Here is a 10,504-nt window from a genome sequence, read left to right as displayed (position 1 = left end):
GTGAAATAAGTGAGCCTAGTCAGTCATAAAAACTCTCATTCCCCTATTTCTTTTATTAGTCACAAAAATCTATTCATCAATAAAGTGAAGATTTATTCGACATATAGTCTATTCGGGCGGATGGTCTTTTCGCGAATGGTCTTTTCGCGAATGGTCTTTTCGGCGAATGGTCTTTTCGGGCGAATGGTCCATTCGGGCGAATGGTCTTTCGGGCGTTTGGTCTATTCGGGCGTGGAATCCGGGCGTTTGTCATTCGGCGAATGGAATTCAGGCAGTGTCATTCGGGCTTTGTGATAAACCAGGAAAATCACGACGAAAGAGCCGCCGCATGACATATGTTGGTGTAAAATGGAAATGCCATCTTCTACGTGTTCTCCGAGGAGCCTCATAGGTTTCAAATGTAGCCAATGTGGTCACTTATCGATTTCGTGCGTCCATCTGTTCGATGGAAAAACACAAAAGAGCCGCCCACTTATATTGTGTAAAATGGAAATATCCCTTCTACGGTTCCTGGGGCCCCTCATAGGTTCAGGCGTTGCCAATGTGGTCACTTATCGATTTCAAGCGCATAATCATCTATTTTGTGGAAAATCATGACGAAAGAGACGCCGCACGGCATATTTTGGTGCTAAAACGGAAATGTTCTCTGCAGATACTCAGGGGCACCGCTACCAGGAGTGGCCAATGTGGTCATTTATCGATTTCAAGCGCAACCATCTTTTGGTGGAAAATCATGACAAAGAGCCGCCGCACGTATTTTTGGTGCTAAAACGGAAATGTCCTCCTGCGGATTCTCCGGGGCACCTTGCATGTACCAAGAGTGGCCAATGTGGTCCTTATCGATTTCAAGTGCAACCATCTGATTGGTGGAGAATCAAAACAAAAGAGCCGCCGCACAGCATATTTTGGTGCTACAGCGAAATGTCCCCTCGCGAATTCCCGATTTGCGACCATGTGGTCACTTATCGATTTCAAGCGCATAACCATCTGATTGGTGGAAAATCATGACAAAAGAGCCGCCGCACATAGTTTGGTGCTAAAACGAAATGTCCCCTCCTGCGGGTTCCCAGGGCACCTTCCATGTACCAGGAGTGCCACTTTTCGAAGCCCTCTCATGGACCATACATTACCGTTTTAAGAGAATATGAAGAATTAGCGATCGAATGGCATATATGGAGCGAATTTTATGCTCCCTCATATGACCGACAAAGTCCCGTGGAAGTCGTTTCCGTGCCATTGTCTCCAGAACCACATATCACCACATAGCCACAAAATTGATGAGTTTATCTTTCAGACGGTATATAAACTTTGCAATTCGGTTCTAATTTGACTGTTTATAAGCATTTACATTTCTGGGTCAATATGAAACATTTATTCGTAAGTTTTTCTTAATATCCGAAGAAAGTTAAAAAGTAGCTTGGTCAATATGAAGAATAGATTAAATTTCCTTGAACAAATCACTTTCTTTTAAAATAGATGAGATTTTCTGTTACTTTGATTATCCTCAACAACCGAAGTCACCCTTGTATCCACAGAAGTGCAAGAAGAATTGAGCATTTCAACATATGAGGCAGATCCGTGATGCGAAATGAGACTGTTGCATCTGGCGAGGAATACCAGGAACATCGGTGAGACCTTTAAAAGATTTTTGAATGTACCACACCCTCAACGAACAGCTAAGAGATACAAATCGAAGAGATATCATGTCTTACATCTGATGAGTTCATCGAAGAATTCAAGCAAAAAGATGTCGAGAAAAATCGTGTTGAGGAAGAGAAACAGAATAGAAGAACGAAAGAGAAGAGCGCAAGAAAGCCTTTGGGCAGGAAAAGAGGAGAAGGCAAAACTGAAATTACTAAAAGCGAAGGGAGAAATCAGAAAGAAATTCAAGAAAAAGAACCGAAAAGAAAACACAAACCAAAACGTATTGTTGTTTGAACTGGCTAACAAGCTGAAGAATTGATTTTTATTTTTGGATTTTTAATAAAGTTGGAACCAGCATATCTATTATTTATGTATATGTATTATTATTTTCATCTCAAGATTTTTTGTCCTGGACAAAAATGCCTATCTAAATTGATTGTATTTTTCCACCTTGAATGATATCAATCCTTCCTTTCGTCTTTTGATTTCAGATAAGTCCGTTATACACATTTATATGTGTTTTAGAAATTATATTTTGATACTTTGTGACCACTCCTGGGTGTTGAGGCTAATTTCAATTGTAACATGGTTTAATCAGCCCTACCGTCCTGCTTAGTCAAGCTTAGTCTACAACCAAGAGCTTTTTCAAATGCAAATTTTTTTCTCGTCTATTTGAGCGATTTGCGTGGATGTGATGTGTGTGTACAAAAATAGTGTGCGACACGGCCGCACACTTTCACGATCTCTTAAAATGCTCCCGCAGGTGCGACTCCACTGCTTGCGCCCTCATAAGACTCAATTGGGCACTGATGGTTACTATCACTCCCCAAAGCCAACATTTTGCGCTCCCGCAGGTGCGAGTCCACTGCTTGCCACATGAGTCTCAATTGGTTACTATCAACTCCCTAAAGCCAACATTTTACGCCCCTCACGGAGAAATGGGAAAACTCAGAAATGGGTGTTTTTCACCCATCTTGGAATTGGACTAACCCAAAGATGAGTAAATGGCCTTTACCCATAAATGAGAAGGAGGTTTATATCAAAAATGATGTTTACTTTTCACCCACCTTTTCAAAAGCAAAACTAGTCCAGATGGATGAAAAATACCCATTTGGTCGAATCATTCAGCGTTTTAAGGATTTGTTAATGAAACTAATATCGAAGCGAAATATTTAAATTACATAACACAAAATTTAACTTATTTATTGTTTCTTAATAGTGAAATATACATATTTAAGCTTCAAATCAGCTTTAAAAAACACTTCTTAATTAAAACTGTTGACCTCGTCGCGAGCTCTTCAAGTCCCTGAATTCTAGAATTCAGTTTGATGTCTTTAGATACCCATATATTCCGTCATCTATATTGTTTCACTGGATTGTGCCTTTTGCAAAAGGAGATCCGAATGGTGTAATTTCGTTGTAATCTACGGAAAGCACAACATTATTTTATCACTCTCGGAATATTTGGTATGAGACGAATATCTATATTACATTCAGAAACACTTACCTTGAAGATTGTTGACAACGGCAGATCCAGGCTAACAGCTCGAGTATAGCACTAAGCTAAACGCTTTATTTGAAGACATTTTAATTTTGTTCTGAAATAAGTCTACGAACAGATTCTTAGAAAAGGTGCTAAGTATTTTTCAACCATAAACGAATGAAAACACCCATATTACGGAACAGAGCTGTCTCTAAGGTGGGCATTTCACCCATTTCTAATTTTAAATCCCCACTTTTAGACAGCTTCATAGTTTTAAAAGGTGGATTTTAAACCATAAATATTACTCACAAATCTCCGTGCTGCATGTGCAGATTTGCTATATCAGCGCTCAGACGGGTCTCGTTCCGTATGAGAAGTGTCAAATTGTTTTCCTAAAAGCTCATTTTACTATCACCTGAAAACATTTTCTAATGTGGACTGTACAATACACATGTGGAAGTATTGGCTTGAAAATGGATTGCGAGTGATTTGACTATGCGTCAATTTGGGAATCTCGAGCTCGTTGTAGCCTCTGGGTTGCGAAGTCCGACGGAGGTCCTTCGTAGCTTAGTTGCTTAAAGCACCAGTCTAGCGTACTGTAGGGTCATGGGTTCGAGTCCCATCGAAGGAAGTGGTTACCTCACATTTTCAAATCAATATCTTCACTGTACATATTCACATATGAGTTTCCATAACATTGTAAATTAACGTCCAAAGTGGTTTAATCCCGAAATAGGCATCTTTGATTGAACTGAACATTTCTTTTTTGTGATACTTGGGTATACGCCGTATAATCTCTAAGCGTTCTCAACCTTTTATTGAGAGGTTCCCTTCGTGTGTGTGTATTCATTGATCCTGTTTTAATAACCGTAACTCATAAGATTATTTTGAAAGAGTGCTTTCGAACCTTGAAAATAGTGAGTTTGTAACAAGTTGCAAGATGATTTTTCAGCACAGTTGTACGATTATCCACGAGGCTTGCCGAGTTGGAATACTAGAGTGCTGAAAAATCGAGTTTGCAACGAGTTACTACGCTATTTTGCAATGACGAAAAGAACTTCAATTTGATAAATCTGTACCAACATTGTATCCTAATTTACTCCACATGATCATTCTTGCCAATAAATTATGTTTGCAAGAGCAATCAGATTCCATGTTACCGTGCCACATTGCATAGTTCGATTTTGCCGTGAAGCGATAGCTGTACCTGCCTTAGAACAATTTTGATGTCATGTCCATCAAACTATTTCATTTATACGCGACGCAGAGAATACACGATTTGAACACATACCCAGTAATTCAGCAAAATGTGTCATGTAACTACTGTTCTGATGTTGGTTTATCATTATAGCACCAAATAGGTGCTATAATAGATATTATCAACCATTTGAGTTGCATAATGTTCATTAATACCATTTCGTTGGTATGGAAAGAGAGCCGTTTATCACTCAAAGATGAACTGTAAACCAGATATTATGATCAGAAATTCAAAAAGATTTTTGAACATCTTGAAGTGAAGTTTCTGACCTTTTGAAAGTAGACTTAACCTTTTGAAAAATAATTCGAGCCCTTAAAGGGAGTTTCGAGGCTTTCAAAGGAGGCTAACCACATGAAGGGGTCATTCAGGCAGGGACAGAATGTTGACATTTCTTTTACTATTCATTCTTTCATGCAATAACCGAAAACAAATCACGGCAGCCGCAGCAGCAGCCACCAAGCAGACGACAATCAGCTCATGTCTTTTTCTACTTTCTCTTCACAATTAATGTTTTCGTACAATAATTTCACAACGTAAAACCGTTTTTGATGGGAAGTATTCATTTCATTCTCCTTCTCATTTCAGGTTAGAACGAATAAATAAGTACCTACGGATAGCACACCTTCTAGGCTGCGCGCCACATGTGCCACTCGATTATGTGCTGTTTGCGCTGCGCATGAGCCGAAACAAAAATCTCATGCAAATTTGACCGCACGCCGGCACGACTTTAACGTAAGCAATGTCCCGATGTCGCGTACATTTTTTGGAAAACTGTTTCACTTGTTTGGTGCAGAGAATTTTACTGGATAAAATGTAAATATTCGCATATTCAGAGTGTTTTAATTAAATTTCCCAACACTGTATCGAGGCTCTTGAAATGAGGCTTTGGGCATCTTGAATGACATTTCTGAGCCTTTTAAAGTGACTTCTAAGCTTCTCGAAGGAAGAATTCGAGCCCCTCTAGGAAGTTTTCGAGCCACTTGAAGGGGTTTCGAGCCTCTTGAAAGTTGGCTTCAGGCCTCTTGAAGGGGCTGGCGAGAATTTTGAGCCCCTTAGAAGGTGGTTTTCAACTTGCTGAGCCTTTGAAAATGGGTTTCCAAGTTTTCTGAACGAAGAAAACCGAGCCCCTCGATTGGGTTTCGAGCCACTTGAAAATGGGCTTCGAGCCTCTTTAAAGGGGCTTCGGGTCTTTTGAAAGAGGCTTTAAACCATCTGGAAAAAGACAGTTGTAGACATCAGGCCTCTTGAATGAGGGCTTCCTATCTGTTTTGAAGGCGGCTTCTGAAAAGGCTTCGAACCACTTCAAAGGGGCTGACTGAAAGAAGAATTCAGTTTTCGAGTCTCTTTAAAGGAGGCATTGAGATTCTTAAAATGACGTTGCTGAGCCTTAGGCTTCCAAGCTTCTCAAGGAAGAATTCAGGCCCTCGAAAGGAAGTTTCCATTAGAAAGGGATTTCGAGTCTCTTGAAAGTGGGCTTCGGCCCCTGAACTAGGTTTCCGACCATTTTGAAAATAGGCTTCGAACCACTTGTGGGATTGGCTGAAAGAATTTGGAGCCCCTCTAAAGGAGCTTCAAGTTTCTTGAAGAGTCTTGGAATGAGGATTTTGAACCGCGTAGAAGAGGCTTCCAACATTTATCCTAACCTTCAAATTTAATATTCAATTATTTTGCTTGGAAGGATGCTTTCGAACCGCGTAGAAGAAGGTTACCAATTTTTTTTTGAAAAAAGCCTTTTGCTTCAAGGCTTCTGAACCTTCAAATTTAAATTTAAGTCAAGAAGTGTATTCTATACATTTTCAATAATTTTGTTTCGATTAAGTGGATTGTTTTGGATATTTCTTTGATTTTTGTGCCACAGTCCTTCTGGCTCTGGTAGACATGGTTCGATATGTTTTAATTTACTAATTGCTATCATATTATGTTCAATTCAAAGTCTCGGAATATAAATTTATACAATTATTAAACTTTACCAATACTTTTTATTGAATTGAATAATGTCCGCCATTACGCAATTTCGTCCGAGGTACCTGGGTCACGAAATTACCCCCAGGTTACATGTACCCAGGTTGAGAACCGCTGCTCTAGACGGTTTCTGCGGTTTTCATTACACCCTTTTTTACATGGCAGTTTCGGTGAGGATCTGTTCTGGGCTGAGAGGATCAATGCACCCCTGTGTTTTGCGCGTACCGGCGCTTCGACACAGCATGCCAAAACCTGGGACGATGAATCTGCCATCATCGTCATTGTCAATCATGTGCGAAGGGTAAGAAGGCATGACAGCGCAGCGCACATCACCTCCAGTCGGCAGAAAGTAAACTTTTAGTAAAATTCTTTGGTTTTGTAATCAACCCTTTCTTCACATAAAATGCTGGTTCGTTGTGGTTGAATGATGACCGACGTCGACGACCATCATCAATGCGATGTTTTCCGTTGAAAATGCTATCGTGCCATCGTGCTGCTGTGTCCGCTCTGTGAAAACTTGTTCAGACAGGGATTAGATCACAATGAGTTGGTTGATTTATTATTTCCTTGTTGTTTCCTTTTATATAAATAGTTGGAGAATCTGTATTTTTAGAACAATATAGAAAGCGTTGACTCATCCTTGATCGAATGGTCCAAAATATTGAAATCCATTGAGAAACGCAGAGATATTAACGTTCAAAGTATATCATGTTTTTCGTGAGTCTTCGATTTTCACGCAATCAAAAGTGTACTAATATAGAAAGACAGATAAAGTCCTGCGTCAAAAACAAAACCGGATATTTTTGTTTTGTACTTTTCTCACAATTTTCCTTAAACCATCGAAGACTTGCAATGTTGTAAAAGTTGGAACATCTATGATTTATTTTTTCCTCTGTGAATAATGGATTGGATAATATTATTTTCATGCTTACTTACGATACTTGATGAGCTACCACTTTTCGATAAATCTACGTCAGATGGAGTTCCTCCTACACTGGATTCGATCCTGGGCCCATCGCATTAGTCACCCTGAACGTTAGCACGGCCTTCCACAAAGCCACGGCCTCTTCGGATCTCCACTGAATATTATATTCGCTGACGCTCTTACGCATACGAACAATCCGATATTTTCATGTATGCTTAAAGTGTTATATAAAAATGCAGTATTAAACACTTTTTTTTAATAATTCCCGGTAAAGATAGCTTTTAAAACGGGGACAAAAATCCGGCTAAACGACAAATGGTAAAACGACAAATTAAAATTTCATTTTCATTTGAGTTAGAACAAAAGAACTGGAAGACGAACTACGGTGAGATCATTTTCCGTAAAACCTGAGCTTAATGCTGATAAGTATAAATGTTGCCTGAAACTTTTGAATGCATTTCTTCTAGTTACTACATTTTGATAATGTAATTGCAGATTTCGAAGAAGTGTGCGGAGATGTTTTCTCTATAATAAATTTTGAACACCTTTCATTTGTTCTATGTATTTTATTCCGTTCTTTACGTACTTCGAACTTTCTGGACATCTTCATTATAAGGTTGAAGTTGCGCATCATCTATCTAATTGTTTCCTGCTTGACGAGCAACACATGTATATAACCGAGGACATTTCTTTAAACAATTTGTCTGACTATTCCTATCATCGATGGTAAGAATGTTCAAATTCCTATGATTCGAGCTCGATGAATTGTTTGCTTCGGTGAGACCACAGTGGATGCAATATACTTGGCTGAATTATCGATGAGAAACAATGTGATCATTGCGGCTAGTATGATAGAAGCTTTTGAAGTCATTGCTATTTAGAGGTTACTTCGAAAGTGGGTACAGTCCTTCAGATAAATTTGCTGACTAACTTGCAGCAGCAAATCAGTCGATTGAACTTTGTTATTAAAATGAACATTTCTCTAATCATTTGCAAATATTTTCTGTTTACTTCTCCTGTTAGATGCCCGTACAAAATAGTTTTGCGTTGCCTTTCTTTTACGTTTCACTCAACCAATGTAGTTATGGCAGAGGGGTGGAATTCCAGTTCGATGTAAACCTGTACATAAATGGGTTCATTATACAAATGTTTTCAAAAAACTAAAATTCATTATTTTTAAATGAGCTCGAGGCCAAAATATTTATGTGTAAGATCGCGCTTGGTTTCAGAAAAGCGAAAATAAAAGTGAAAATTATTAAGAGAGAGTTACCTGCAAAGGAAAGGAGAAACGAAAACGAAGAATGGAAATTTAGACATAAGTAAGTAAGAAGAGAATGAGATATGAGAAATGGATAGTGAGAAGCTAGAAGTGAAATTTGAGTGTGTGGAATCATGACGGATACGTTGGAAGCGGAATGAGATTTATGAGAATTGAAAATGAGACGTGATGAATAAGAAGCGATAAGTGCGAAGTGCAGAGCAAGAAATGAAAATGTAGAATTCAGATGTTAAAATCAAGAAGTAACAGAAGTAATGAGTGAGAAACAAGAGTGTGAAATCAGATGTGCGGAGAGAGAAGTAAGAAATTAAATGGAATTGTGCTGTGAGAAGCGAAAGCTAAAAGTAAGAAATATGATGTGAGAATTGGGATAAAAATTTGATAAATGAGAAGGAAAAAATTAAAAGTAAGGAATGAGCAGTTAAAAGCGAGACTCGAGAATGAACATGAACAAAATATATTATTATTGAACTACGAGCTATTTGGGGCCGAGGACACTGGGGATAAAAAATTAATCAGAAGGTTGTGTAAAAGACCACGCCACAAGGATGAGATGTTGTACAGCAGCATAAGGACATCGTTGTGATTGATTTCTCTGCCATAACTAATTGAATGTGTTTGTACATTGCAAAATCTCTTCTCGAATCAGCTTTCTTTTGTACAGAAAGTTGGTCTAGAAAAGAACCGATTTATTTTTAATAATGCTTCTTCTAATCAAAAGCACCAGCAAAACCAAATAAAATCCGGAGAGAAAGTTTCCTTGACTGCTTCTAATGCCATCTATGCAGATTATTTTTACAGCGTTTCTGCTACCGAAACTTTTTCCGTCGCTAAGCGATTAATTTGCTAAGCAAACTCATCTCGGCTCAACCTTCCTTGTATAGAATGTTGGTCCTGAGAAGAATCGATAATGCGCCTTCAAGCCACTAACAGCAACCACTCAATAGTTTAGATTTTCAAGAAAGTTGGGGCTTGAGGCTGCTTCCACTGATTGCCAGTCGAGGGAACTTCAGATACCACCGTTGAGAAATGTACTCCACCGCTGCCACGACCGTAGCAGACGCCATCGCAGCGAAACAGGCACCGATAGTCCAAATGTTGCGAGAAAATTCGCCATGAGTGATGCTGATGCTGACGACGATGACAAGTGATGACACATCAGGGTTCTTATATCAGGGTTCACTCACTTTGACTGTAGATGGGAGAGATTGGCGCGGGTGAAAAATACTTTTCAATGCAAAACATAAACAAACTCGGTGCTCTCCCATACAAAATCCAAATGGCTGAATCATGAAATTGGCATACTGCAACACCTGTTTGTATTCATCTTGGACCACACTTTCCGCGGCATCTTGAACGAAATATTTCACGAGCGCGGGAAAGCGGCTTTCTTATAGTCAATAAAGTGAACGTAGTCCGCTCCTTTGGTGAGTGTTATTATTGCACGGGTCATTAGGCCGAATGGGTCATTTGGTCGAAAGGGTCATTTGGCCGAAAGGGTCGTTTGGCCGAAAGGGTCATTTGGTCGAAAGGATCATTTGGCCGAATAGGACATTTGGCCGAAAGGGCCATTTGGCCGAATAGGACATTTGGTCGAACAGGTCATTTAGCCGAATAAATCATTGGAAAAGTGAGAAATTAGGAATGAGAAGAGAGACGTCTCACTTCTCACTCTTCATTTTTCTCTTCTCACTGTAAAAAGTGAGAAGCGCAAAATTAGTAGTGAGACGTCTCACTACTCACTTGGCGCATCTCACTTTTGACAGCGAGAAGTGAGAAATGAGGAAAGGGAAGTGAGACGTCTCACTTCTTTTTCCTCATTTCTCACTGCTCAGTGTGAAAAGTGAGTAGTGCAGAGTGAGTTGTGAAACGTCTCTACTCACTTCGCTTCTCACTTTATGATGAAGAGAAAAATGAAAAGTGAGTGAAACATCTAGCAATACGTAACTTCCG

Source organism: Armigeres subalbatus, chromosome 1, assembly GCF_024139115.2.
Source record: "Armigeres subalbatus isolate Guangzhou_Male chromosome 1, GZ_Asu_2, whole genome shotgun sequence".
In the NCBI taxonomy this organism is placed as follows: domain Eukaryota; kingdom Metazoa; phylum Arthropoda; class Insecta; order Diptera; family Culicidae; genus Armigeres; species Armigeres subalbatus.
This window is presented reverse-complemented; position numbering follows the sequence as displayed.